This window comes from Phyllobates terribilis, unplaced genomic scaffold (genome assembly GCF_046119375.1).
Source record: "Phyllobates terribilis strain yellow unplaced genomic scaffold, ASM4611937v1 Scaffold_34__1_contigs__length_13252353, whole genome shotgun sequence".
Lineage (NCBI taxonomy): Eukaryota > Metazoa > Chordata > Amphibia > Anura > Dendrobatidae > Phyllobates > Phyllobates terribilis.
In genome coordinates this window covers 4837689-4864369 of record NW_027362794.1, presented here as the reverse complement: position 1 = coordinate 4864369, position 26681 = coordinate 4837689, and the positions used below count along the sequence as shown (strand labels likewise).

Genomic DNA, 26681 nt, shown 5'->3' with positions numbered 1-26681 from the left:
TCCATCCCAAAATCCGACAAACAAGCCAAATGAACAAAAAGCATTGAATTCAATTCTTTCTGATTTTAGAAACTGCATTAAAGAAGGGGTGCACCGGTCCTGGAGATACTGCAATACCAGGTCAATGCGTGGAGTGGACAGAGCAAGCTCTTTTTCCATCTCCCTGTTCTAAAAATCCATTTAATATATGGTCCCCAGATAGGGGACGTATCAGATATTAAACTGATAAGAACAGATACTACACTTGATCTTAGCCAAAAGGCCGAGAAGCGATAACCAGAATTGGTTTCCGACTACGGTGCCACCCAAGGATTCTGAAAAGTCCATTTGTGGAGATGGCCACCTGGACTCCCGTTAAGGAGACATGCTGTCAACCTCTAGATCCCTCACATGCCTGCACTTTTCGGCTTGCTGCTGCTGCAATCCACGCGTTTTAGATCTGCATAACTCCACCTCTTTTAGCACAGTACCCTCAACCCCCGGCTGTTCCCACCCGCCTCAACACCGTTGGAAGGGAGGAGAACCAATTAAGGCGGGGGGGGGGGGGGTGGAACGAGCAGCTGTCTACCCTTAGCAGGAGGGTTGCTGATTAATTACCTCTCCTGCTGCTGCTGCTGCTGCTGGCTGTCCAGCAGCAGACTGAAGGTGGCTGCTGCTGTGCGCAGGTATATAAAGGCTCAGAGCCTATTATGACACGCGCAGCCAGCGTTCCATTGCCACATTCCGTCTACTGCAGGCGGGATACCTGGATGGCTGAATGTCACTGAGAAGCTCACAGAGACCGCCATAAGCAACAGTTTAAAAGAATGCCACAGACTAATCAACCAAACTTTTTGGGTTGGTTTCTCTTTTATAGTCTGCAGGCATTAAATGAAAGAAGTCAGTGTTCCAGCAGAGGGAGACAACGTTTCAGAAAAGGCATTGTAGCAAACCAAAAAAGAAATTTTAAGCGCAGCAGAGTAACCAGCTCACATACCTGTTAGCTCAGGTGAGTTTAAAAGGCTGCTGTTGATAACAAGGGCATTTGCTAAATAGATGGTGTGTGTGCAACAATATACTGAAAGGTCAATTATATTGTGCAGCTTATCTCACCACCTGTAGTTATTTAGGTGAAAGCTCCAAAATGCTTGCCTAATATGTCTGTTTATCCAAAAGGAAGTATAGAGGGAGAGCTAGATAGATAGCATTGCATTACATTACATGGCAATGCAATGCACAGTTGCTGAAGTTGAACCAAAATGAGCTTGTCATCTGGCTTCTGCAACTTTTAACATGAAAAATCCAATGAGGAGAAGAAAAGCAAAGCCAAAGAGTCCATCCCAAAATCCGACAAACAAGCCAAATGAACAAAAAGCATTGAATTCAATTCTTTCTGATTTTAGAAACTGCATTAAAGAAGGGGTGCACCGGTCCTGGAGATACTGCAATACCAGGTCAATGCGTGGAGTGGACAGAGCAAGCTCTTTTTCCATCTCCCTGTTCTAAAAATCCATTTAATATATGGTCCCCAGATAGGGGACGTATCAGATATTAAACTGATAAGAACAGATACTACACTTGATCTTAGCCAAAAGGCCGAGAAGCGATAACCAGAATTGGTTTCCGACTACGGTGCCACCCAAGGATTCTGAAAAGTCCATTTGTGGAGATGGCCACCTGGACTCCCGTTAAGAAGACATGCTGTCAACCTCTAGATCCCTCACATGCCTGCACTTTTCGGCTTGCTGCTGCTGCAATCCACGCGTTTTAGATCTGCATAACTCCACCTCTTTTAGCACAGTACCCTCAACCCCCGGCTGTTCCCACCTGCCTCAACACCGTTGGAAGGGAGGAGAACCAATTAAGGCGGGGGGGGGGTGGAACGAGCAGCTGTCTACCCTTAGCAGGAGGGTTGCTGATTAATTACCTCTCCTGCTGCTGCTGCTGGCTGTCCAGCAGCAGACTGAAGGTGGCTGCTGCTGTGCGCAGGTATATAAAGGCTCAGAGCCTATTATGACACGCGCAGCCAGCGTTCCATTGCCACATTCCGTCTACTGCAGGCGGGATACCTGGATGGCTGAATGTCACTGAGAAGCTCACAGAGACCGCCATAAGCAACAGTTTAAAAGAATGCCACAGACTAATCAACCAAACTTTTTGGGTTGGTTTCTCTTTTATAGTCTGCAGGCATTAAATGAAAGAACTCAGTGTTCCAGCAGAGGGAGACAACGTTTCAGAAAAGGCATTGTAGCAAACCAAAAAAGAAATTTTAAGCGCAGCAGAGTAACCAGCTCACATACCTGTTAGCTCAGGTGAGTTTAAAAGGCTGCTGTTGATAACAAGGGCATTTGCTAAATAGATGGTGTGTGTGCAACAATATACTGAAAGGTCAATTATATTGTGCAGCTTATCTCACCACCTGTAGTTATTTAGGTGAAAGCTCCAAAATGCTTGCCTAATATGTCTGTTTATCCAAAAGGAAGTATAGAGGGAGAGCTAGATAGATAGCATTGCATTACATTACATGGCAATGCAATGCACAGTTGCTGAAGTTGAACCAAAATGAGCTTGTCATCTGGCTTCTGCAACTTTTAACATGAAAAATCCAATGAGGAGAAGAAAAGCAAAGCCAAAGAGTCCATCCCAAAATCCGACAAACAAGCCAAATGAACAAAAAGCATTGAATTCAATTCTTTCTGATTTTAGAAACTGCATTAAAGAAGGGGTGCACCGGTCCTGGAGATACTGCAATACCAGGTCAATGCGTGGAGTGGACAGAGCAAGCTCTTTTTCCATCTCCCTGTTCTAAAAATCCATTTAATATATGGTCCCCAGATAGGGGACGTATCAGATATTAAACTGATAAGAACAGATAAGGTTTCAACGCAATTTTATTGATTCAAAAGTATATTTACAAAGGTTTTAAAAAAGAACATTTATAACATTACAATAAAATGATAAAACATGATAATAATCAATTCAAGTTTTTTGTAAAAACACAATTTACCATCATAAAACCATTGTAACAATTAAGAAAATCATAATTACAGATGTACTTGGGTTTATTTAATTACCACTAATTGTGTTCCATAATTGTACACACCACATAGAAGCCGCTTCTTTTGCTCCATACAGTTTTTTATCTCTGAGATAGTAAATATACATTTCACTTAAAACAATTTTTATACAGTCTGTTGAATCAATATGATCATGTTTGAAGAGTAAAATATTTCTAACTTTCCACATGGCATTTTTAAAACAATTAATAATAATCCAGGCAACTCGGAATTGTTTAAAATTTGGACACTTAAAAAGACCATAAAAGACATAAAAGTGATTAAAATCTTTCAGGCCACATGCCCATTTTAAAAGTGGGCCTACCTTTCTCCAAACCTCCTGTGCAAAAGGACAATTCCAAAAGAGATGCAATACAGACTCACTTTCCCCGCATATATCTCTTGGACATTTGGCTCTCGCCACCAGCCCCCGCCTATGTTGAAACTCACGGGTAGGGAGGCACTGGTGGACGATAGCCCAGGCAAGGTCCTTGTGTACATTTGCAAGATATTTCCCGTACACATTTCGCCACACCGTTTTGGACCTTGCCTGTGAAAAATTGGAGACAGGAATTGTGTCCTCAGAGTGTCTGCAAGCAATAGATACCTTCCTTTGGTCCCCCAATATATCAGGCTCCAATTCCTGGAGACCTAAAAGCCTGACCGTTTTCTCAAGTATCACATACTGTTTAGGTGGGCACAGGAGCACAGGAGAACTTAAAGGTAGGCTAAACCACCTTTTAAAAATCATTCCTGCTGCATATTTTAAAAAATAACTAAAAATGCCATCAGATTTAAAAACCTTAAAACAGAAGCAGAAATACTTTATATGGAAAAAGGTAAAAAAATTGGGTACATCTTTACCTCCATTAGATTTACATTTGTACATCAGATCTCTTTTTAACTTTTCCATTTTTGAACCCCATAAAAACATAAAAACAATTCTTGTTACTTTCTTGATTTGTAAATTGGAAGGGGGAAACACCATTGCAACATACAACATAATGGGAATTAAAACGGCTTTAATAATTAAAATTTTACCTTCCATACTAAGGTTCCTTAAATTCCACAATGAGATCTTTTTTTCTATTTTATCCATTGCAGAGTCCCAGTTAGGGTCCCCCTCATTGGCTTGGTTAAAAATAATTCCTAAAATTTTTATGTGATTTTTCTGTATCACTATCCCAGGGGTCAAAGAGGAGTCCCATCCCCCCACATTAAAACAGTCACATTTATCTATATTTAATTTAAAACCTGAGGCTTCACAGAAAAATTGTGTGTTTCTCAATACCCTCCTCAGAGATGTGGAATCTGGACATAGTATGGTAACATCATCCATGTAACTTAGGGCTTTAAGTTGCATACCCCTACTCCCGGGAATAGGTACCCCTTTAATTACTTTATCTTTTCTCAGTATGGTTAATAGTGGTTCCATAACACAGATAAAGAGCAGTGGTGAGAGAGGGCACCCTTGTTTCACCCCTGATAATAGAGGAACCCCCTTCGTTAAAAACCCATTTACAGAAATTTGACTAAAACAAGAATGATATAAAAGCATAATGCGGGTTAAAATTTTCTCTGGAAACGCCATTTTTTTAAGAACCATAAAAAGAAATTCATGCGATACCCTGTCAAAAGCTTTTTCAAAGTCTAAGGATAAAATAGCAAGGTTTTGACTTCTCTCTTTTGAATACCATATGGTATCCCTAATTATGTTGAGGGACTCAGCTATGGTTCTTCCGGGAACACCACATACCTGGTTAGGGTGAATTAATTTGGCTATAAAGGGTTTTAAACGGACTGCAATAAGTTTAGCTAAAATTTTATAATCAAGGTTTAAAAGCGTAATAGGCCGCCAGTTTTTAAGTTGGCTCCTATCCCCTTTTTTATATATTAAAGATACCAGACCTCTCCTCCAAGATGGGGGTAATTTATTAGTATTAAAAGCTTCTTTAAACAATAAAAACATATCGTTCTTTAAAATTCCCCAAAAAGTCAGATAAAACTCAATCGGTAGACCGTCTTCCCCAGGGGCTTTCCCACTGGAGAAACTTTTAAAAATCTGTAAAAGTTCCTCACTGGTGAGATCCCTAGATAAAATACCCTGGTCTAAAATATCTAACTTAAAATCAAGGGAATTAATAGCATACTCTAAAAAGGATGGATCTATAACTTTAGTGTTAAAAAGAAGTTGATAAAAATTAAAAGCTTTTCCTAACATACCCTTAATATCATTTTCACCTTCAAGATTTAGGATTGCGTCCCTCCTCCCCATTACCTTTTTGAAGAAGAATCGGGAGCATTTCTCTCCTTCCTCCAGGTGCTGTACATGGGAGTTAAAAATTATTTGTTTTCCTTTTTCATTAAGAGCATTTTTTATTTCAGACTTAAGATTTGCAATATCATCATCCACATCAATACCAACTTCTTTTAGTTTAAAGAGTACTTGTAATCTCATATTAAAAACATAAAACCACTGCTTTTTCTTTTTTGCTTTCATTTTCCCTGCCTTAATAAAAAATAATTTAATCTTAGGTTTAATGCTCTCCCACCAATCCAGCATCGAGGCGCGGGGGTCTCTCTTTGATTGCCAGCACTGGTAGGCCTGCACAAACCTCTTTTGAATATCAATATCCTCTAGGAGAGTTGTATTTAATCTCCATGGGCCTCTTGAGGTATTTTGTTCCCCTGCTAACTCTAAAAACACAGATAAAACTTTATGATCAGAGAATAAATTAGATAAAAGAAAACATTTACAAGGTTTAAAGGCAGTAGAAGCAAATATGAAATCAATTCTAGAAGAAACTCTTCCATTGGACCATGTAACACCTGGATCCGCCGGCAAGAGTTCCTTCTAGCAGTCCTGTAATCTAAAATCATCAATTAAACTTTTCAACAAATAGGAGGTACGGTCTTTACGATTCACATCCCCACCCTGCCGGGATTCCCCATCACGTAAACAATTAAAATCTCCTCCCACTAGCAGGGGGGTTGACCCAACACAAAATAATGGCAATATTTCAAGTAAATCCGCCCTTTCCTGCTTCCCAGGAGGAGCGTACACATTTAATAAACGTAAAGAAAGTCCATTAAAAACAAGATGTATTAAAATAGCTCTGCCAGGTATAATTTCAGTCACAGATTGAATGATGGTAGAATGTCCACGGCAAAGTAGTCCAACTCCGGCAGCACGACAGTCATTAGCACCGGACCACACAGAAACGCCCAGTTTCCAGTCTTCTTTTAAGTCCTTATAATTTAAATTACTCTGTATACCACATTCTTGTAGAAAGCAGAAATCAAAGTCCAATGTCTCTAAATAAGAAAATAAAGCAGCCCTACGTGTAGGGCTCTTTAGGGACCTCACATTTAGTGAGGAGATTTTAAGAGGAACAGACATTAAGAAGAATCAGGATCTGAAGATGGGAAGAAGTCAATACACGGCACCTCCTCCTCCGCATCTCCAGGGGTCAGGATTTGTTTAATATTACCGGGATCTGAAGCAGGCAAAAAGGCATCATCCACTTTTGGCTCCTCATCTGGACCTCGACATCCGTGTTTTCTTTGGATATCAGGTTGCTTTACGTCCTCCCGTTGCCTTTTCAGAGGCTGGGAGCTGTCCATCTTTTCCAAGTCCTGTGCATCTGCAGTCCTCATGGCGGTCTGGTCTATGGAACGGGTGTCATCCCTCTGGGTCGTCTTGTCCTCTGGTCTGGTCACGGAACTACTGCGACTTCTGGTTCGAGGACCAGGGCTCGACTGGGTCTTAGCCAGGTCCTTTTTACTTCGCGCCCTAGAGGTCTCTCTTTCTGACACACTGGTTGATCGATTAAGGAGCGTACCCTTTTTGCCCTTACCCAAGATCACCGATGATGGTGTGGCGAATCTGGGTGCTTGCTTAATCGGGGTACTAGAGGTCTCCTCAGTTCCACATAATGCCGGTGGTGCATTCATGCTGGATGAGGACCCTTCCTCTTGACTCTGAGATACGGCAACATCTAGAGCCAGAACATCGATCAATTCCACAGAGAGCGAACCCTCGGTTAATCTTATGGAACCCCTACGACCGTCCTTCTGTGGAACTACCAGCGGGCCCTCTGGCGGAGCCGTTGAAGGATTTGGTCCGGACCCGTCAGCGTGCGCCAACCCAGGTCCAGGGGCAGGTGTAGTAATACTCCCTCCGAAGTATTCTTGGATAGTCAGTTGACCTGACTTAAACATGTCATATGTTTTTGACTTTTTGCTCGGACAATTCCTGAAGGCGTGACCTGCCTTCCCACATAGGTTACATACGATCTCAGAGTCACACGTAGCGGAGGTGTGCCCACTCTTACCGCACTTGTTGCAAAAGACTACATGAGCCCTTGTACAATTTTCTCGTGTATGCCCATATTCATGACAATTCCGGCATTGAAGGGGCATTCCTGGGTAGCGTAGGAATCCCCTGACATTACCAATGGCAAAATTAGCAGGCGGGTGGTGAAGACCACCAATGCCGCTCTGATCTGGATGGAACTTCACCAGGTATTTCCTCTTCCCATTCCAGAAGCGCTGGGAGTTGAGGATATCATGTGAGAAGCGCACTGACTTGCAGTAACGCTTCAAAAAGGTTTCGATATCGCCCTCAGAGACGAATGGGCTGTACATGAAGATCACCAAGGGTACTTCCTCTTCACCGTACAGGAAGTCAAAGCTCAGCCCGTTCAGTCTCTCATCGTCCTTGTCCGCAACCATCAGTGCTGCATGGATATTATCACAGCATGATTTAGCCATAAAGGAAATGGTATATCGCCCACGGAATTCCTGATCGTAAAGACACAGGATCTTATCTCGCTCCAGGTGGAAGAACCCAAAAAGAATCTCATGCACGATGTACTGCAGATTCCTCTCATGGCGCTGGCATTCATCCACCATGATTCTAATGGACTGTCGCAGTGGAGTCTCCCCCACCGCAAATCCAAAAGAAAAAGGCATTTTCGGCCCTCAGGGACTAAGCCCTCCCCCAATAGTAACAAGGGAATGAATCCCACAAAAGCAGGAACAAACCCAAGACCGAGGGAGGGGTACCCCAAGAACTTACACAGCCCACTAAGCGATAAAGCTCAGCAAAGGAAAACGCCCTTATTTCCTCGGGTCGCCCCGAAGACAAGACGCGATCGCTCCCCGTTGTCCGGGGACTAAGCCGACCTGCCAATAGCTGCAAGGGGGTGAAGCTCCCTCAGTTAAGAGAGAGCGATCCCCCAAGGCCAACAAGTCGGGTACCCCAGGCACCTCCTAGCCGAGACCAAGGCAGCAACCGTTAGATCACTGCACCTGATCCTAGCCAAAAGGCCGAGAAGCGATAACCAGAATTGGTTTCGAACTACGGAGCCACCTAAGGATCCTGAAAAGTCCATTTGTGGAGATGAGCTCCTGGACTCCCGTTAAGAAGACATGTTGTCAACCTCTAGATCCCTTACATGCCTGCACTTTTCGGCTTGCTGCTGCTGCAATCCACGCGTTTTAGATCTGCATAACTCCACCTCTTTAAACACAGCACCCTCACCCCCTGCTGTTCCCACCCGCCTCAACACCGTTGGAAGGGAGGAGAACCAATTAAGGCGGGGGGTGGGGTGGAATGAGCAGCTGTCTACCCTTAGCAGGAGGGCTGCTGATTACTTACCTCTCCTGCTGCTGCTGGCTGTCCAGCAGCAGACTGAAGGTGGCTGCTGCTGTGCGCAGGTATATAAAGGCTCAGAGCCTATTATGACACGCGCAGCCAGCGTTCCATTGCCACATTCCATCTACTGCAGGCAGGATACCTGGCTGGCTGAATGTCACTGAGAAGCTCACAGAGACCGCCATAAGCAACAGTTTAACAGAATGCCACAGACTAATCAACCCAACTTTTTGGGTTGGGTTCTCTTTTATAGTCTGCAGGCATTAAATGAAAGAAGTCAGTGTTCCAGCAGAGGGAGACAACGTTTCAGAAAAGGCATTGTAGCAAACCAAAAAAGAAATTTTAAGCGCAGCAGAGTAACCAGCGCACATACCTGTTAGCTCAGGTGAGTTTAAAAGGCTGCTGTTGATAACAAGGGCATTTGCTAAATAGATGGTGTGTGTGCAACAATATACTGAAAGGTCAATTATATTGTGCAGCTTATCTCACCACCTGTAGTTATTTAGGTGAAAGCTCCAAAATGCTTGCCTAATATGTCTGTTTATCCAAAAGGAAGTACAGAGGGAGAGCTAGATAGATAGCATTGCGTTACATTACATGGCAATGCAATGCACAGTTGCTGAAGTTGAACCAAAATGAGCTTGTCATCTGGCTTCTGCAACTTTGAACATGAAAAATCCAATGAGGAGAAGAAAAGCGAAGCCAAAGAGTCCATCCCAAAATCCGACAAACAAGCAAAATGAACAAAAAACATTGAATTCAATTCTTTCTGATTTTAGAAACTGCATTAAAGAAGGGGTGCACCGGTCCTGGAGATACTGCAATACCAGGTCAATGCGTGGAGTGGACAGAGCAAGCTCTTTTTCCATCTCCCTGTTCTAAAAATCCATTGAATATATGGTCCCCAGATAGGGGACGTATCAGATATTAAACTGATAAGAACAGATACTACACTTGATCTTAGCCAAAAGGCCGAGAAGCGATAACCAGAATTGGTTTCGAACTACGGAGCCACCTAAGGATCCTGAAAAGTCCATTTGTGGAGATGAGCTCCTGGACTCCCGTTAAGAAGACATGTTGTCAACCTCTAGATCCCTTACATGCCTGCACTTTTCGGCTTGCTGCTGCTGCAATCCACGCGTTTTAGATCTGCATAACTCCACCTCTTTAAACACAGCACCCTCACCCCCTGCTGTTCCCACCCGCCTCAACACCGTTGGAAGGGAGGAGAACCAATTAAGGCGGGGGGTGGGGTGGAACGAGCAGCTGTCTACCCTTAGCAGGAGGGCTGCTGATTACTTACCTCTCCTGCTGCTGCTGGCTGTCCAGCAGCAGACTGAAGGTGGCTGCTGCTGTGCGCAGGTATATAAAGGCTCAGAGCCTATTATGACACGCGCAGCCAGCGTTCCATTGCCACATTCCATCTACTGCAGGCAGGATACCTGGCTGGCTGAATGTCACTGAGAAGCTCACAGAGACCGCCATAAGCAACAGTTTAACAGAATGCCACAGACTAATCAACCCAACTTTTTGGGTTGGGTTCTCTTTTATAGTCTGCAGGCATTAAATGAAAGAAGTCAGTGTTCCAGCAGAGGGAGACAACGTTTCAGAAAAGGCATTGTAGCAAACCAAAAAAGAAATTTTAAGCGCAGCAGAGTAACCAGCGCACATACCTGTTAGCTCAGGTGAGTTTAAAAGGCTGCTGTTGATAACAAGGGCATTTGCTAAATAGATGGTGTGTGTGCAACAATATACTGAAAGGTCAATTATATTGTGCAGCTTATCTCACCACCTGTAGTTATTTAGGTGAAAGCTCCAAAATGCTTGCCTAATATGTCTGTTTATCCAAAAGGAAGTACAGAGGGAGAGCTAGATAGATAGCATTGCGTTACATTACATGGCAATGCAATGCACAGTTGCTGAAGTTGAACCAAAATGAGCTTGTCATCTGGCTTCTGCAACTTTGAACATGAAAAATCCAATGAGGAGAAGAAAAGCGAAGCCAAAGAGTCCATCCCAAAATCCGACAAACAAGCAAAATGAACAAAAAACATTGAATTCAATTCTTTCTGATTTTAGAAACTGCATTAAAGAAGGGGTGCACCGGTCCTGGAGATACTGCAATACCAGGTCAATGCGTGGAGTGGACAGAGCAAGCTCTTTTTCCATCTCCCTGTTCTAAAAATCCATTTAATATATGGTCCCCAGATAGGGGACGTATCAGATATTAAACTGATAAGAACAGATCAGGTTTCAACATATTTTATTATGTGCGTAAAAGATGGTTTACAATCAAAAACAACAACACAAACAGTACATTATTAAAACACAGAATTCCACCCATAAAAACCCCATATACGATTAGCATCCCTCCTCCCAATACATTTGACATCCCTCAAGTAATAAATATACATCTGGCTAAAAGCGATTTTAAGACAATCCTTCACAGAAATAGCATCACGTTTAAAAAGTAAAATATTGTGTGCCTTCCAAAGGGCGTCTTTAAAACAGTTAATCATACACCAACATATACAATACTGTTGAGGGGTCGGACATTTAAAAAGGCCATATAAAACATATTCATGGTTAAAATCTCTTAAACCGCAAGTCCATTTTAAAAGAATCCCAACTTTGTGCCAAAGTTCCTGTGCAAATGGGCAATTCCACATAAGGTGCAAGGTGGTTTCGTCATAAACACATGAGTCTCTGGGGCATTTTGCTCTGGCCACCAGGCCTCTCCTGTGTTGAAACTCTCTGGTGGGGAGGCACTGGTGGACCACCATCCATGCGATATCCTTATGTCCATTTGCTAAGAATTTCCCGAAGACATTCTTCCAAACTTGCTTCGACCTCTCTTCTGAGAAATTTACTATGGGGGTCACATCTTCATTCCTCCTCAGAAAAGATAAAAGCTTCTTGCGGTCTTTAAAAATGTCCATATTAAAATCACCAAGGCTATAAAATCGAACAGTCTTTTCTAAGATTGCTTGGTGTTTGGGGGGGCATAGTAAAACAGGGGAATTCAACGACAACTTAAACCATCTTTTAAAAATCATCCCACAAGTATATTTTAAAAAATAACTTAGCGCACTATTACCATTAAAATGTTTGAAACAAAAGCAGAAATAATTTAAATACAAATAAATATGTAAGTCGGGGACATCCCTTCCGCCGTTCATTTTATTCTTCCTCATTATTTCTCGCCTTAATTTTTCCATTTTGGAGTTCCATAAAAACATAAAGATCATCCTAGTCATTTTTTTAATTAAAACATCAGAGGGGGGGTACACCATAGCTATATACAGTATGAGGGGTAACAACACTGATTTTATAATTAAAATTTTCCCCTCCATTGTTAGGGACCTCAAACCCCAAAATGATATTTTCTTTGACATTTTTTCTATGACATTCTCCCAGCTTTGAGTTCCCACATTCTCCTCGTTAAAAACAACTCCAAGAATTTTTACATTGTCTCGTTTTATAGTGAGCTGCGGGAGTTGGGCGGTGTCCCAGGATCCCAAAGTCAGACATTCAGATTTATTTAAATTAAGTTTAAAACCGGATGCCTGGGAAAAAAAATCAATGCGCAACACCGCCCTCCGGAGGGAAGCAGGGTCCACGCACACAACCGTCACGTCATCCATGTAGCCAAAGACTCTCACATCACTGCCACCTCCGCCAGGAACCCCTCTAATCACTTTGTCTTTTCTTATTGCGCTCAGCAGGGGCTCCATGGCGCAGATGAACAGGATGGGCGACAAGGGGCATCCCTGCTTCACTCCGGACTCAAGGGGAACTCCATCTGTTAAAAAGCCATTAAGAGAAATTTGACTAAAACAATTTTTATATAAAATCTTAATACAATTTAAAAGCATATTAGGGATACCCATTCTTTTTAAAACTCTAAAAAGAAATCTATGAGAGACTCTATCGAAAGCGTTTTCAAAATCTAGGGCTAAAAGAGCTACATTTTGACCCCGGTCTCTGGAATACCAAATTACATCCCTTAATACGTTTAAAACCTCTGAAATACTTCTGCCTCGTACACTACATACCTGCTCAGGCCGGATCAGTTTGGCAATGACACTCCTGAGCCGGTCAGCAACCACCTTAGCAAGTACCTTGTAATCAACATTTAGGAGAGTTATGGGTCTCCAATTCGCTAGAGTACTGCGGTCACCTTTTTTATATATCAAAGACACCACTCCTCTCCTCCACGAAAATGGCAACTGTTCAGAAATAAAAACTTCTTTAAAAAGCATAAAAAGGTCCTCTTTTAAAATGTCCCAAAAAGTAAGGTAAAATTCTACAGGTAGTCCGTCACACCCAGGTGCTTTACCCTTAGAGAAACTTTTAAAAACATAAAATAATTCCTCTAAAACAATATCGCGTTCTAAAAACTCCTGGTCTGTAAAATTTAACTTAAAATCGAGATCATTAAGAGCATCAGATAAAAAGGACTCATCTATACACTTTTTACTAAAAAGATGCTTATAAAAGTTAAAAGTAGCATTCAACATTCCCTGCATAGATGTTTCACCCTCTAGATTTGTGATCACTTCTCTTTTATCCATGACTTTTTTGAAGAAGAAGCGAGAGCACTTCTCCCCCTCCTCCAAGTGCTGCACTCTAGAGTTAAAAATAATCTCTTTCCCCTTTGTGTCTATGCAGTTCTGGATTTCAGTTTTTAGGCTAGCAATATCATCTCCCACCTCCACCCCTAGCTCTTTGAATTTAAAAAGTGTTTGCAGTTTGGTGTTAAGATCACTAAAACATCTTTTTTTCTCTCTAGCTTTACGTCTCCCTGCTTTTATAAAAAACATTCTGACTTTTTTTTTCAAATTTTCCCACCAGGTTACCATAGGGGCATCAGAAGGTTTTTGTCGCCGCCAGGCTTGATAGGCTTTACCAAAGTCTTGTCGAATCAGAGGGTCCTCCAGCAGGTAAGTACTTAGACGCCAGAGGCCCCTGTTGACCCTCTGTTCATCCCGGTATTCTAGGTGCACCTCCAAGCCCTTATGGTCAGAAAATATATTTGATGTTAAAACACATTTTACAGGGTTAAAATCATCTGATAGGAAAATAAAATCGATCCTGGAAGACACCCCTCTTCCGGACCACGTATAACCAGGGTCCGTCGGCAGAAGTGACCTCCACGCATCGCATAATTTAAAATCAGTTATAAAATCTTTCAATAGATGACATGACTTATCCAATTTGCGTAAAGGGTCACCCCCCGCTCGTTGTTCACTAGCACAAAGACAATTAAAATCACCCCCTACGATCAGGGGAGATGACCCAGTACAGTACAATGGCAATATCCCAAATAAATTAATTCTCTCTTGCTTATCAGGGGAAGCATAAACATTCATTACACGTAGGGTAAAACCATTAAATTTAAAATGCACTAAAACCACTCTGCCTGGTACTATTTCTGTGACAGTATTTATAGTAATATTTCTCCCACGACAGAGGAAGCCCACCCCCGCTGACTTGTTGTCATTGGAGCCAGACCAGATGGAGGGCCCCAGTCTCCAATCTGTCTTGATGTCATTATAATTTAGTGCATGTTGTATCCCGCATTCCTGTAATAAACATATGTCAAAGTCAGTGGTTTCTAAGTACTTAAATAGAGCAGCCCTACGAACTGGGCTCTTTAATGACCTCACATTCAGTGAGACAAGTCTTAATGTGGGCATTCATAGGTCAGGGTGGTGGATCTTCCATGAGGACACCTGACTCAAAGCCCTGTATGTCAAATTGCTCCAGAACATCCGGGCTAGAGGACCCAAACGACTCGATATTCTGTGAGCTGGCGGTTGCCCCCTCGTAGGTCACGGTTCCCAGCCACATTCCAGGAGACGCTGGGGCTTCGACATTCCGTCTCTTTTTCGGGGCAGACTCCACCAGGTCACTGGTGCAGTCCTCCTCTTCCTCCACCTCCTCCAGGGGGAGAGACTGGTCCATCAGGATAAGATCACCAACACAGATTCCCTGATGTTCGCCACCTAGAAGCAAAGCCCCCTCATCTGGCTGGCTAATCGCCCTGGAAGATCCTGAGGCCATCGCTGCGTGGTCCCCTGTAGCCAACCGCACAGGGGCACCACCCTCCTGCCCAACAGGATCGGTATCGGGAACCATCGACACGGAGGATACCCTCCCAGAAGGAGGACCCCTCCGCTCCGGTCCATGCGAGGTCCGCCCATCGTTAAGGGACTTCGATGCAGGGGCCGCCCCAGAGGGGCCTCCGGCTCCCTGCTCCATCCCAGCCTTCTCGCCCTTCGAACCGCCCTCCGACGCCGGCCCGCCAGTGAAGACCGGCGGGCGCATCGGCTCAGCTGCAGAAGATTCAGCTTCTGCGTAGGTCCTGGTCCTGGTCCTGTTGGGGCATCCTCGGAACATGTGCCCCGCCTCACCACAAAGATTGCATTTCCTCCCAGCGGGACAGTCCTTCATTAAATGTCCGTAACAGCTGCAATTATTGCAGCGGTCTACTTTCCTGCCCGTGCAGGACGTTTGGGTATGACCCATTTGTCCACAGTTCCTGCAACATACCGGCATTCCAGGGTAAAATAAGTAGCCTCTGCTCTTACCGATCACAAATGTTGAGGGAGGGTGTAGCATTCCTCCCACTCCGCTTGGGTCCCTCTTTAGACGGGCCATGTACCTCCTCTTGCCGCACCAGAAGCCTACCGCGTTCTTCACAGTGCCCAGGTATCTCAGATCATCACAATAACGGATAAGGTAGGTCGAGATGTCTGCAGCTTCCACAAAGGGGTTCGGGAAATGCACCACGATAGGGATCTCGTCATAGGCATACAAGAGACAAAAGGTTAGTCCATCCAATTCATCTAAGTAGTTTTTCTCATTTACCTTTTGTACGAGTTGGTGACAGCATCCCTGGCTCTTGAAGGTGATGGTGTAAGTCCCCTTGTACTCATTGTCCTGGAAGCAGAATATGTCTTCCCGCCGAAACTCCAGAACTCCAAGCAGAATCCTATGGCAGATGTAGTCCAAGTTCTTCTCCGTCCTCGATCCTGCTCCAACTTCAATCCTCACGGTGTTCCGCATCCGGGCATCACCCGATGAATATGTGAGCGTTGCTGGCATCCTTCTCTCAGGAACGTACCGACTCTTCTCTCTGAAAGGCGCAAGCCTTCATGGGATCCCTTCCCGTTGCTCCCGGACTAATCCTTCCTCCCAATAGCAGCAGGGGGGTTAAGTCCCTCCGAAGAGGAACGATCCCCCCAGGCCGAGAGAAAGGGTACCAAGAGCACCTCACAGGCAAGACCACACAGGTAAACCTGATAGATCGTGCCAAAAGGCTGAGAAGCGATAACCAGAATTGGTTTCGAACTACGGAGCCACCTAAGGATCCTGAAAAGTCCATTTGTGGAGATGAGCTCCTGGACTCCCGTTAAGAAGACATGTTGTCAACCTCTAGATCCCTTACATGCCTGCACTTTTCGGCTTGCTGCTGCTGCAATCCACGCATTTTAGATCTGCATAACTCCACCTCTTTAAACACAGCACCCTCACCCCCTGCTGTTCCCACCCGCCTCAACACCGTTGGAAGGGAGGAGAACCAATTAAGGCGGGGGGTGGGGTGGAACGAGCAGCTGTCTACCCTTAGCAGGAGGGCTGCTGATTACTTACCTCTCCTGCTGCTGCTGGCTGTCCAGCAGCAGACTGAAGGTGGCTGCTGCTGTGCGCAGGTATATAAAGGCTCAGAGCCTATTATGACACGCGCAGCCAGCGTTTCATTGCCACATTCCATCTACTGCAGGCAGGATACCTGGCTGGCTGAATGTCACTGAGAAGCTCACAGAGACCGCCATAAGCAACAGTTTAACAGAATGCCACAGACTAATCAACCCAACTTTTTGGGTTGGGTTCTCTTTTATAGTCTGCAGGCATTAAATGAAAGAAGTCAGTGTTCCAGCAGAGGGAGACAACGTTTCAGAAAAGGCATTGTAGCAAACCAAAAAAGAAATTTTAAGCGCAGCAGAGTAACCAGCGCACATACCTGTTAGCTCAGGTGAGTTTAAAAGGCTGCTGTTGATAACAAGGGCATTTGCTAAATAGATGGTGTGTGTGCAACAATATACTGAAAGGTCAATTATATTGTGCAGCTTATCTCACCACCTGTAGTTATTTAGGTGAAAGCTCCAAAATGCTTGCCTAATATGTCTGTTTATCCAAAAGGAAGTACAGAGGGAGAGCTAGATAGATAGCATTGCGTTACATTACATGGCAATGCAATGCACAGTTGCTGAAGTTGAACCAAAATGAGCTTGTCATCTGGCTTCTGCAACTTTGAACATGAAAAATCCAATGAGGAGAAGAAAAGCGAAGCCAAAGAGTCCATCCCAAAATCCGACAAACAAGCAAAATGAACAAAAAACATTGAATTCAATTCTTTCTGATTTTAGAAACTGCATTAAAGAAGGGGTGCACCGGTCCTGGAGATACTGCAATACCAGGTCAATGCGTGGAGTGGACAGAGCAAGCTCTTTTTCCATCTCCCTGTTCTAAAAATCCATTTAATATATGGTCCCCAGATAGGGGACGTATCAGATATTAAACTGATAAGAACAGATTTTTTTTTTAATTTGGCTATACCCCACATGGGGATAAAAACCGTTTATTTAAAATTTAACAAATTACAGAAATAAAACCATTACATCCACATTACACTTTCGGGACTTCAAAGAAAAATAAAAATTCCATCACAGCAAATTTTACAAGACTTCAAATATTCCATAGGTTAAAAAGCCATTTGCCTGCCAACGTTACATTCTTTTTCCTGTCCAATAAATAGTATATGTACATTTCACTTTTACAAAAGGCTAAAACATCATCTACTGGTAACATTTCATGTTTAAAATCAGCAATATTTCTAGCATTCCAGAGCGCTATCTTGGCACAATTCACTGTCTTCCACGCCATTATTTTTTGGTCCATTGTTGGGCATTCCAGAAGACCATATAACACTGATGCAAAATTAAAGTCCTTGAGGTCCACCATTTTCTCCAGCAGGGGGATTAGTCTTCTCCAGAACTCTTTAGCAAAAGCACAAGTCCATATAAGATGCTTCACTGTCTCTTCTTCTTGACAACCTTCTCTTGGGCAGATGGCAGACCTCACAAAACCTCTTCTGTACTGGAATGCCCGGCAAGGAAGACAGTGGTGTGCGCAGCTCCAAGACATGTCTTTCTGTACATTAAAAAGATAAGGGGCGTTAATCATTTTCCATATGTGTACAGTTTTGTCATCATCATAACGTTCAATATCACACAACGTCACATCAGTACTAATTTGTTTGAGTAGTGTCTTGCTGTTACATAGATCCCCTGTCTGTTTCTTATTCAAATTAAAATCAAGAATAATTTTCTTTAAAATCTCATAATGTGCAGGTAGGTTAAAAGCATAAGGAAAGGATAAAACCGTTTCAAACCAACCAAACCTTCTCATGAGAAAACCAGTGTTAAAACGCATAAAATAGGAAAGGTAATTATCTTTAAAAAGGGTTTTAAAACAGAAACAGAAAAAATGTATTAAAAGAAACTTATCTAAAACAGGGAAATCTTTCCCACCTTTAACCTTTGGCTTTGTCACAATTTCTCTTTTGAGTTTCTCCATTTTTGAGCCCCAAAAAAAGGTAAAACATACTTTTGTAATTCGTTTCAACAAATTTGTAGGAGGGGGGAACACCAAACTAAGATATAACAGGATAGGTAATATCACCATTTTTACAATCAGAACTTTACCTTCCATTGACAGCTTTCTCATATTCCACATGCAGATTTTCTGATTAATTTTCTGTGCTGTCGCATCCCAGCTATTAAAACCATTATTAGATTCATTAAAAGAAACACCTAAAATAGTAATGGAATCTGTAACTGCAATTGGTACATCATGTAAACGCATCCCCCCGACATTTAAAATATTACATTTAGTAAGATTAATTTTAAAACCGGAAACTGTACAAAAAGACTGAATTTGGTTTATCGTTTTTTGTATTGAAGGTACATCACATCCAAACACTGCTACATCATCCATATAGCTTACAACTTTAACTTGTAGACCGTTCCCTCCGGGTAAGGGTTCTCCACATATTTGCTTATCCCGGCGTATTGTACATAAAAGGGGTTCTATAGCACATATAAAAAGCAGGGGGGACAAAGGGCAACCCTGCTTCACCCCTGATTTTAAAACTACCTCTTTTGTTTTAAAACCATTAACTAAAATCTTACTCGTACAATCATTATAAAAAGCTTTAAGAGACAATAAAAACCCACCCGGAATGCCCATTTTTTCTAAAACTTTAAAAAGATAAAAATGAGACACGCGGTCAAAAGCTTTCTCAAAATCCACCGCTAGGATTGACATCTTTGTCTTTCTGTTTTTTACATCTTCAATACAATCTTTCACCAGGTTTAAATTGTCCCAGATACTACGCCCAGGTACCCCGCATACCTGATTTGCATGAATTACTTTATGTATCACCTTTTTCAACCGATTTGCACAGATCTTAGCCATAATTTTGTAATCACTATTTAAAAGAGTTATCGGCCTCCAGTTTTTAAGATCCGTTTTGTCACCTTTTTTGTATAATAGTGATACCTCACCTTTCTTCCATGAGTTGAGTAAAACCTTATTATTAAAAACTTCGGAAAACAAATTAAACAAATCATCTTTTAAAATATCATAAAAACTTATATAAAACTCTATGGGGATACCATCAGGGCCGGGCACTTTCCCATTTTTAAAACTCTTCATGGTTTCTAAAATCTCTTCCTCAACTAGAGGTTGGGATAAAAAACTTTGGGCATCAGCATCTAGGGTGGACTTGATCTCCCCCAGGAAAGTGTGTATTAAATCATGGTCTACAGTTTTTACATTAAAAAGATCGTTAAAATAGACATTTACCTTATCCAATATAACGTTGATATTATTATCTCCATCTATGTTATCAATTATTGTTTTCGCCTGTTTGTTTTTCTTAAAAAAATACCTGGAACAAGTCTCATCCTCTTCTACGTGTTTTACCTTTGAACGAAAAATCAGTTCTTTTCCTTTTTGTTCCAACCACTTTGAAATTTCTCCTTTAAGACTCAATATATCATTACCTACATCCAGACCATTGTCTTTGAATTTGTACAATGTCTGTAACCTGATATTAAGAAAATTATAGATCTCAAACTTTTCTTTAGCTTTTTGTATGCTTTTCTTAATAAAGAAATCTTTAATGCTTATTTTCATTCTATCCCACCAGGAGCTAAAAGAAATATTGGGGTTTTTCCTTTTTCTACACTTTACATAAAACTCAATAAAATCCGATAAAATTTGTGGATCTTTTAAAAGGGACACATTCAATTTCCAAGATTTCTTACCACATTTCTTCTTTCCATTAATCCTCACTCTAAAAGATAAAACCTTGTGATCTGAGAGAATATTAGTTAAAACTTCACATTTCACTGGCAGTATTTTTTCTGAACCTAAAACAAAATCTATCCTGGAGCTACATGTAGAATTGCTCCAGGTGAAACCAGCGTCTATAGGGCTATCCTTGTTACATTCTTTATACACATCAGTTAATTTACAATCATTTATAATATTGCTTAACATTCCAGACGTTTTGTCATAATTTCTACTCACGGAACCGGAGCGTCGGCTTTCGCCTTTTAAAATACAATTAAAATCACCTGCCAGGATAAAAGGTTCAGAAATGTTAATAAATAAAGGTAAAATTTCCAGCATATCAGCCCTTTCATTTTTATCAGGTGACCCATAAAAATTTAAAAACTGCCATCTTGTCCCATCAATAAAAGCCTTAACTAAAAGAATACGACCCGGTAAAATATCTTGGATAAAATCAATAGACACATTTCCCTTAAAAAGAATAGCTATCCCGGCTGATCCGGTTGCATTTGATCCAGACCAGACCGATGGACCATGTTTCCACTCTTCCTTATATTTTTTGTAAGAAATCTTATGAGGGATATGACATTCTTGTAAAAAGAAAACAGAAGCTGTAAAACAGGTTAAAAAATGTAAAACAGTAGCTCTTCTGGTCTTGGATCCCATGCCTCTCACATTGAGGGAAACACCACTAATGTCAGCCATCATAACAAATGGTTATGAAGAAACAAAAACTGGACTTTACCTATCCGATGGACGGATCAGACCACTTGGACTTTCACCAACGCCCTCTTCTGAATCCACCGTTATCAAAGAGTCTTCATCATCGGAGAAGGAACATTCACTTAAATTAAGACCCGACGCTACTGGGGTGTAGCTCGGAAGGATATTGAGAGAAAGGTTACACTGGGTCTCCATAGGCTGACCATTTAGGTCCTCGTCAGGTGGGTCTCCGAGAGGCTCCGCACTCCCCTGCTGACCCGCAGAGGGTCGTAACACAGGGGCAGGCTGCGCACATGGCGGAGCCTCAGAGTCCCCGGAGGCAGCCAGGTTCGGGGCCCCACCTGGGCCAGCAGAGCCCCGGGACCTCGGGATTCCAGAGTCTACACCCCCGTGAGGGGATGTATCCATCTCCTCCCTATTAGCCACCTCCACGGAACCATTCTTTTTCTTATTATGAGACCTCACCAAATGCCACGTACCGCCCTCGCTCTCTTGAGACCCAGTGGGAATTTTGGGCTCGGTGTCAGCCTTTTGGCGCTCTTTTTTGGCCTTACCGACCGCCCCTTTATGATCTTTCTCAGCCTTCCTTTTAGCCTCCTTATGGTCTTTCAGCCAGCTCCTGGGCTCCTGTGAGTTACCTGTCATTGACTCGGAGGGATTGTTACTAGTCGAAGCGCCCTTATCACCTCCCGAGGCTCCAGGTTGCTGTTCCTCCTCCTGAGGGGTGGTCTGATTGGCCCGTCCATTCCCGGATGTCTTGGACTTCTCCTTTTGTTTTTGTTCATCCTCTCTGAACCTGTGAGGGCAAGAAAAATAGAAATGACCAGGTGTCCGACAAAAAGAGCATTTTTTTTCATTTGGGCACTCCTTTGTGTCATGTTCAGTACTGGCACAATTTCTACAAGTGGCACCACAACTATCCTTAGAGTGCCCATAGAGACCACAATACCTACAGAAAAATGGCATTCCTGAGAAAAAAAAATCCCCATTAGTTTGCCCTATTTTAAATCGAGCTGGAGGGAGTCTCACACCTCCAGGGAATTTAGGGTCTCTTTCACATTTTACTAAAAACTTCCATTTTGAGGTCCAGATGTTAAACTCATTCAACACTTTCCCAATCAATTTCACACTTTTAAAATAAACTGACAAAAAGGAAATAACCTCTGGTGCCGTTATGAAGGGTGAGAAGATTTTCACAACCACCATCTTTACCTCATCCAGGACGTGCTCGATGATCTGAATCCCTTTTAGACCAGGGCTATTTTCTACCGACTTAACTCTGGACAAAACATCTTTGAAAATACCTTCGCCAGTAAAGGTTACATCATAGTCTCCACGTCGAGGATAATCCTGGATAGAAAGGATTTCGTTGGTTCTGACGTGGAGCAGTTTCTCAAGCACGTCCTGGACTACATATCCCAGATTCCGCATATCGGAACCACCAGCCGTAAAGCGGACCCTTATGGTGTTCTTGAGCCTCGCATATAGAGGCACGAGGTTGGGGTCAACCTCCATGGTATGGTGCAACAAAATGCAAATTGCAACCGCCTGCAATCTGCGCCTTCAGAGCTTTGTGATAAAGCACCTGTAGGTTGGGGGATCGCTGCCCGTTACCCTAGGACTAATCCCTCTCCCTAATAGCAGCAGACAGGTGAAGCCCACCGAAGTGGACGATCCTGCCAGGCCAAGGAGAGGGGTACCTGAGTGCCCTTCAACTGAAACCTCCTGCTGTGAAGCACTTGGTCTCAGCCAAAAGGCCGAGAAGCGATAACCAGAATTGGTTTCGAACTACGGAGCCACCTAAGGATCCTGAAAAGTCCATTTGTGGAGATGAGCTCCTGGACTCCCGTTAAGAAGACATGTTGTCAACCTCTAGATCCCTTACATGCCTGCACTTTTCGGCTTGCTGCTGCTGCAATCCACGCGTTTTAGATCTGCATAACTCCACCTCTTTAAACACAGCACCCTCACCCCCTGCTGTTCCCACCCGCCTCAACACCGTTGGAAGGGAGGAGAACCAATTAAGGCGGGGGGTGGGGTGGAACGAGCAGCTGTCTACCCTTAGCAGGAGGGCTGCTGATTACTTACCTCTCCTGCTGCTGCTGGCTGTCCAGCAGCAGACTGAAGGTGGCTGCTGCTGTGCGCAGGTATATAAAGGCTCAGAGCCTATTATGACACGCGCAGCCAGCGTTCCATTGCCACATTCCATCTACTGCAGGCAGGATACCTGGCTGGCTGAATGTCACTGAGAAGCTCACAGAGACCGCCATAAGCAACAGTTTAACAGAATGCCACAGACTAATCAACCCAACTTTTTGGGTTGGGTTCTCTTTTATAGTCTGCAGGCATTAAATGAAAGAAGTCAGTGTTCCAGCAGAGGGAGACAACGTTTCAGAAAAGGCATTGTAGCAAACCAAAAAAGAAATTTTAAGCGCAGCAGAGTAACCAGCGCACATACCTGTTAGCTCAGGTGAGTTTAAAAGGCTGCTGTTGATAACAAGGGCATTTGCTAAATAGATGGTGTGTGTGCAACAATATACTGAAAGGTCAATTATATTGTGCAGCTTATCTCACCACCTGTAGTTATTTAGGTGAAAGCTCCAAAATGCTTGCCTAATATGTCTGTTTATCCAAAAGGAAGTACAGAGGGAGAGCTAGATAGATAGCATTGCGTTACATTACATGGCAATGCAATGCACAGTTGCTGAAGTTGAACCAAAATGAGCTTGTCATCTGGCTTCTGCAACTTTGAACATGAAAAATCCAATGAGGAGAAGAAAAGCGAAGCCAAAGAGTCCATCCCAAAATCCGACAAACAAGCAAAATGAACAAAAAACATTGAATTCAATTCTTTCTGATTTTAGAAACTGCATTAAAGAAGGGGTGCACCGGTCCTGGAGATACTGCAATACCAGGTCAATGCGTGGAGTGGACAGAGCAAGCTCTTTTTCCATCTCCCTGTTCTAAAAATCCATTTAATATATGGTCCCCAGATAGGGGACGTATCAGATATTAAACTGATAAGAACAGATACTACACTTGATTTTAGCCAAAAGGCCGAGAAGCGATAACCAGAATTGGTTTCGAACTACGGAGCCACCTAAGGATCCTGAAAAGTCCATTTGTGGAGATGAGCTCCTGGACTCCCGTTAAGAAGACATGTTGTCAACCTCTAGATCCCTTACATGCCTGCACTTTTCGGCTTGCTGCTGCTGCAATCCACGCGTTTTAGATCTGCATAACTCCACCTCTTTAAACACAGCACCCTCACCCCCTGCTGTTCCCACCCGCCTCAACACCGTTGGAAGGGAGGAGAACCAATTAAGGCGGGGGGTGGGGTGGAACGAGCAGCTGTCTACCCTTAGCAGGAGGGCTGATGATTACTTACCTCTCCTGCTGCTGCTGGCTGTCCAGCAGCAGACTGAAGGTGGCTGCTGCTGTGCGCAGGTATATAAAGGCTCAGAGCCTATTATGACACGCGCAGCCAGCGTTCCATTGCCACATTCCATCTACTGCAGGCAGGATACCTGGCTGGCTGAATGTCACTGAGAAGCTCACAGAGACCGCCATAAGCAACAGTTTAACAGAATGCCACAGACTAATCAACCCAACTTTTTGGGTTGGGTTCTCTTTTATAGTCTGCAGGCATTAAATGAAAGAAGTCAGTGTTCCAGCAGAGGGAGACAACGTTTCAGAAAAGGCATTGTAGCAAACCAAAAAAGAAATTTTAAGCGCAGCAGAGTAACCAGCGCACATACCTGTTAGCTCAGGTGAGTTTAAAAGGCTGCTGTTGATAACAAGGGCATTTGCTAAATAGATGGTGTGTGTGCAACAATATACTGAAAGGTCAATTATATTGTGCAGCTTATCTCACCACCTGTAGTTATTTAGGTGAAAGCTCCAAAATGCTTGCCTAATATGTCTGTTTATCCAAAAGGAAGTACAGAGGGAGAGCTAGATAGATAGCATTGCGTTACATTACATGGCAATGCAATGCACAGTTGCTGAAGTTGAACTAAAATGAGCTTGTCATCTGGCTTCTGCAACTTTGAACATGAAAAATCCAATGAGGAGAAGAAAAGCGAAGCCAAAGAGTCCATCCCAAAATCCGACAAACAAGCAAAATGAACAAAAAACATTGAATTCAATTCTTTCTGATTTTAGAAACTGCATTAAAGAAGGGGTGCACCGGTCCTGGAGATACTGCAATACCAGGTCAATGCGTGGAGTGGACAGAGCAAGCTCTTTTTCCATCTCCCTGTTCTAAAAATCCATTTAATATATGGTCCCCAGATAGGGGACGTATCAGATATTAAACTGATAAGAACAGATACTACACTTGATCTTAGCCAAAAGGCCGAGAAGCGATAACCAGAATTGGTTTCGAACTACGGAGCCACCTAAGGATCCTGAAAAGTCCATTTGTGGAGATGAGCTCCTGGACTCCCGTTAAGAAGACATGTTGTCAACCTCTAGATCCCTTACATGCCTGCACTTTTCGGCTTGCTGCTGCTGCAATCCACGCGTTTTAGATCTGCATAACTCCACCTCTTTAAACACAGCACCCTCACCCCCTGCTGTTCCCACCCGCCTCAACACCGTTGGAAGGGAGGAGAACCAATTAAGGCGGGGGGTGGGGTGGAACGAGCAGCTGTCTACCCTTAGCAGGAGGGCTGCTGATTACTTACCTCTCCTGCTGCTGCTGCTGGCTGTCCAGCAGCAGACTGAAGGTGGCTGCTGCTGTGCGCAGGTATATAAAGGCTCAGAGCCTATTATGACACGCGCAGCCAGCGTTCCATTGCCACATTCCATCTACTGCAGGCAGGATACCTGGCTGGCTGAATGTCACTGAGAAGCTCACAGAGACCGCCATAAGCAACAGTTTAACAGAATGCCACAGACTAATCAACCCAACTTTTTGGGTTGGGTTCTCTTTTATAGTCTGCAGGCATTAAATGAAAGAAGTCAGTGTTCCAGCAGAGGGAGACAACGTTTCAGAAAAGGCATTGTAGCAAACCAAAAAAGAAATTTTAAGCGCAGCAGAGTAACCAGCGCACATACCTGTTAGCTCAGGTGAGTTTAAAAGGCTGCTGTTGATAACAAGGGCATTTGCTAAATAGATGGTGTGTGTGCAACAATATACTGAAAGGTCAATTATATTGTGCAGCTTATCTCACCACCCGTAGTTATTTAGGTGAAAGCTCCAAAATGCTTGCCTAATATGTCTGTTTATCCAAAAGGAAGTACAGAGGGAGAGCTAGATAGATAGCATTGCGTTACATTACATGGCAATGCAATGCACAGTTGCTGAAGTTGAACCAAAATGAGCTTGTCATCTGGCTTCTGCAACTTTGAACATGAAAAATCCAATGAGGAGAAGAAAAGCGAAGCCAAAGAGTCCATCCCAAAATCCGACAAACAAGCAAAATGAACAAAAAACATTGAATTCAATTCTTTCTGATTTTAGAAACTGCATTAAAGAAGGGGTGCACCGGTCCTGGAGATACTGCAATACCAGGTCAATGCGTGGAGTGGACAGAGCAAGCTCTTTTTCCATCTCCCTGTTCTAAAAATCCATTTAATATATGGTCCCCAGATAGGGGACGTATCAGATATTAAACTGATAAGAACAGATACTACACTTGATCTTAGCCAAAAGGCCGAGAAGCGATAACCAGAATTGGTTTCGAACTACGGAGCCACCTAAGGATCCTGAAAAGTCCATTTGTGGAGATGAGCTCCTGGACTCCCGTTAAGAAGACATGTTGTCAACCTCTAGATCCCTTACATGCCTGCACTTTTCGGCTTGCTGCTGCTGCAATCCACGCGTTTTAGATCTG

The 26681-nt window shown here is 43.2% G+C and overlaps 9 non-coding genes across 9 annotated transcripts; all 9 read right to left on the bottom strand.

The window, feature by feature from the left end:
- Positions 1-83: 83 nt before the first annotated feature.
- Positions 84-274, bottom strand: LOC141181194 (U2 spliceosomal RNA). The gene has a single exon (XR_012256794.1). It is a non-coding gene; the product is annotated as a U2 spliceosomal RNA (small nuclear RNA).
- A 1122-nt stretch (positions 275-1396) lies between these two features.
- LOC141181193 (U2 spliceosomal RNA) lies at positions 1397-1587 on the bottom strand. The gene has a single exon (XR_012256793.1). It is a non-coding gene; the product is annotated as a U2 spliceosomal RNA (small nuclear RNA).
- A 1112-nt stretch (positions 1588-2699) lies between these two features.
- On the bottom strand, positions 2700-2888 carry LOC141181967 (U2 spliceosomal RNA). Its single transcript, XR_012257480.1, has one exon. It is a non-coding gene; the product is annotated as a U2 spliceosomal RNA (small nuclear RNA).
- Positions 2889-9487: 6599 nt separating this feature from the next.
- On the bottom strand, positions 9488-9678 carry LOC141181691 (U2 spliceosomal RNA). The gene has a single exon (XR_012257244.1). It is a non-coding gene; the product is annotated as a U2 spliceosomal RNA (small nuclear RNA).
- Positions 9679-10787: 1109 nt separating this feature from the next.
- On the bottom strand, positions 10788-10977 carry LOC141182021 (U2 spliceosomal RNA). The gene has a single exon (XR_012257517.1). It is a non-coding gene; the product is annotated as a U2 spliceosomal RNA (small nuclear RNA).
- Positions 10978-17140: 6163 nt separating this feature from the next.
- On the bottom strand, positions 17141-17329 carry LOC141181946 (U2 spliceosomal RNA). The gene has a single exon (XR_012257464.1). It is a non-coding gene; the product is annotated as a U2 spliceosomal RNA (small nuclear RNA).
- A 6390-nt stretch (positions 17330-23719) lies between these two features.
- Positions 23720-23910, bottom strand: LOC141181831 (U2 spliceosomal RNA). Its single transcript, XR_012257371.1, has one exon. It is a non-coding gene; the product is annotated as a U2 spliceosomal RNA (small nuclear RNA).
- A 1109-nt stretch (positions 23911-25019) lies between these two features.
- LOC141181192 (U2 spliceosomal RNA) lies at positions 25020-25210 on the bottom strand. Its single transcript, XR_012256792.1, has one exon. It is a non-coding gene; the product is annotated as a U2 spliceosomal RNA (small nuclear RNA).
- A 1112-nt stretch (positions 25211-26322) lies between these two features.
- LOC141181191 (U2 spliceosomal RNA) lies at positions 26323-26513 on the bottom strand. The gene has a single exon (XR_012256791.1). It is a non-coding gene; the product is annotated as a U2 spliceosomal RNA (small nuclear RNA).
- Between the last annotated feature and the right edge of the window lie 168 nt (positions 26514-26681).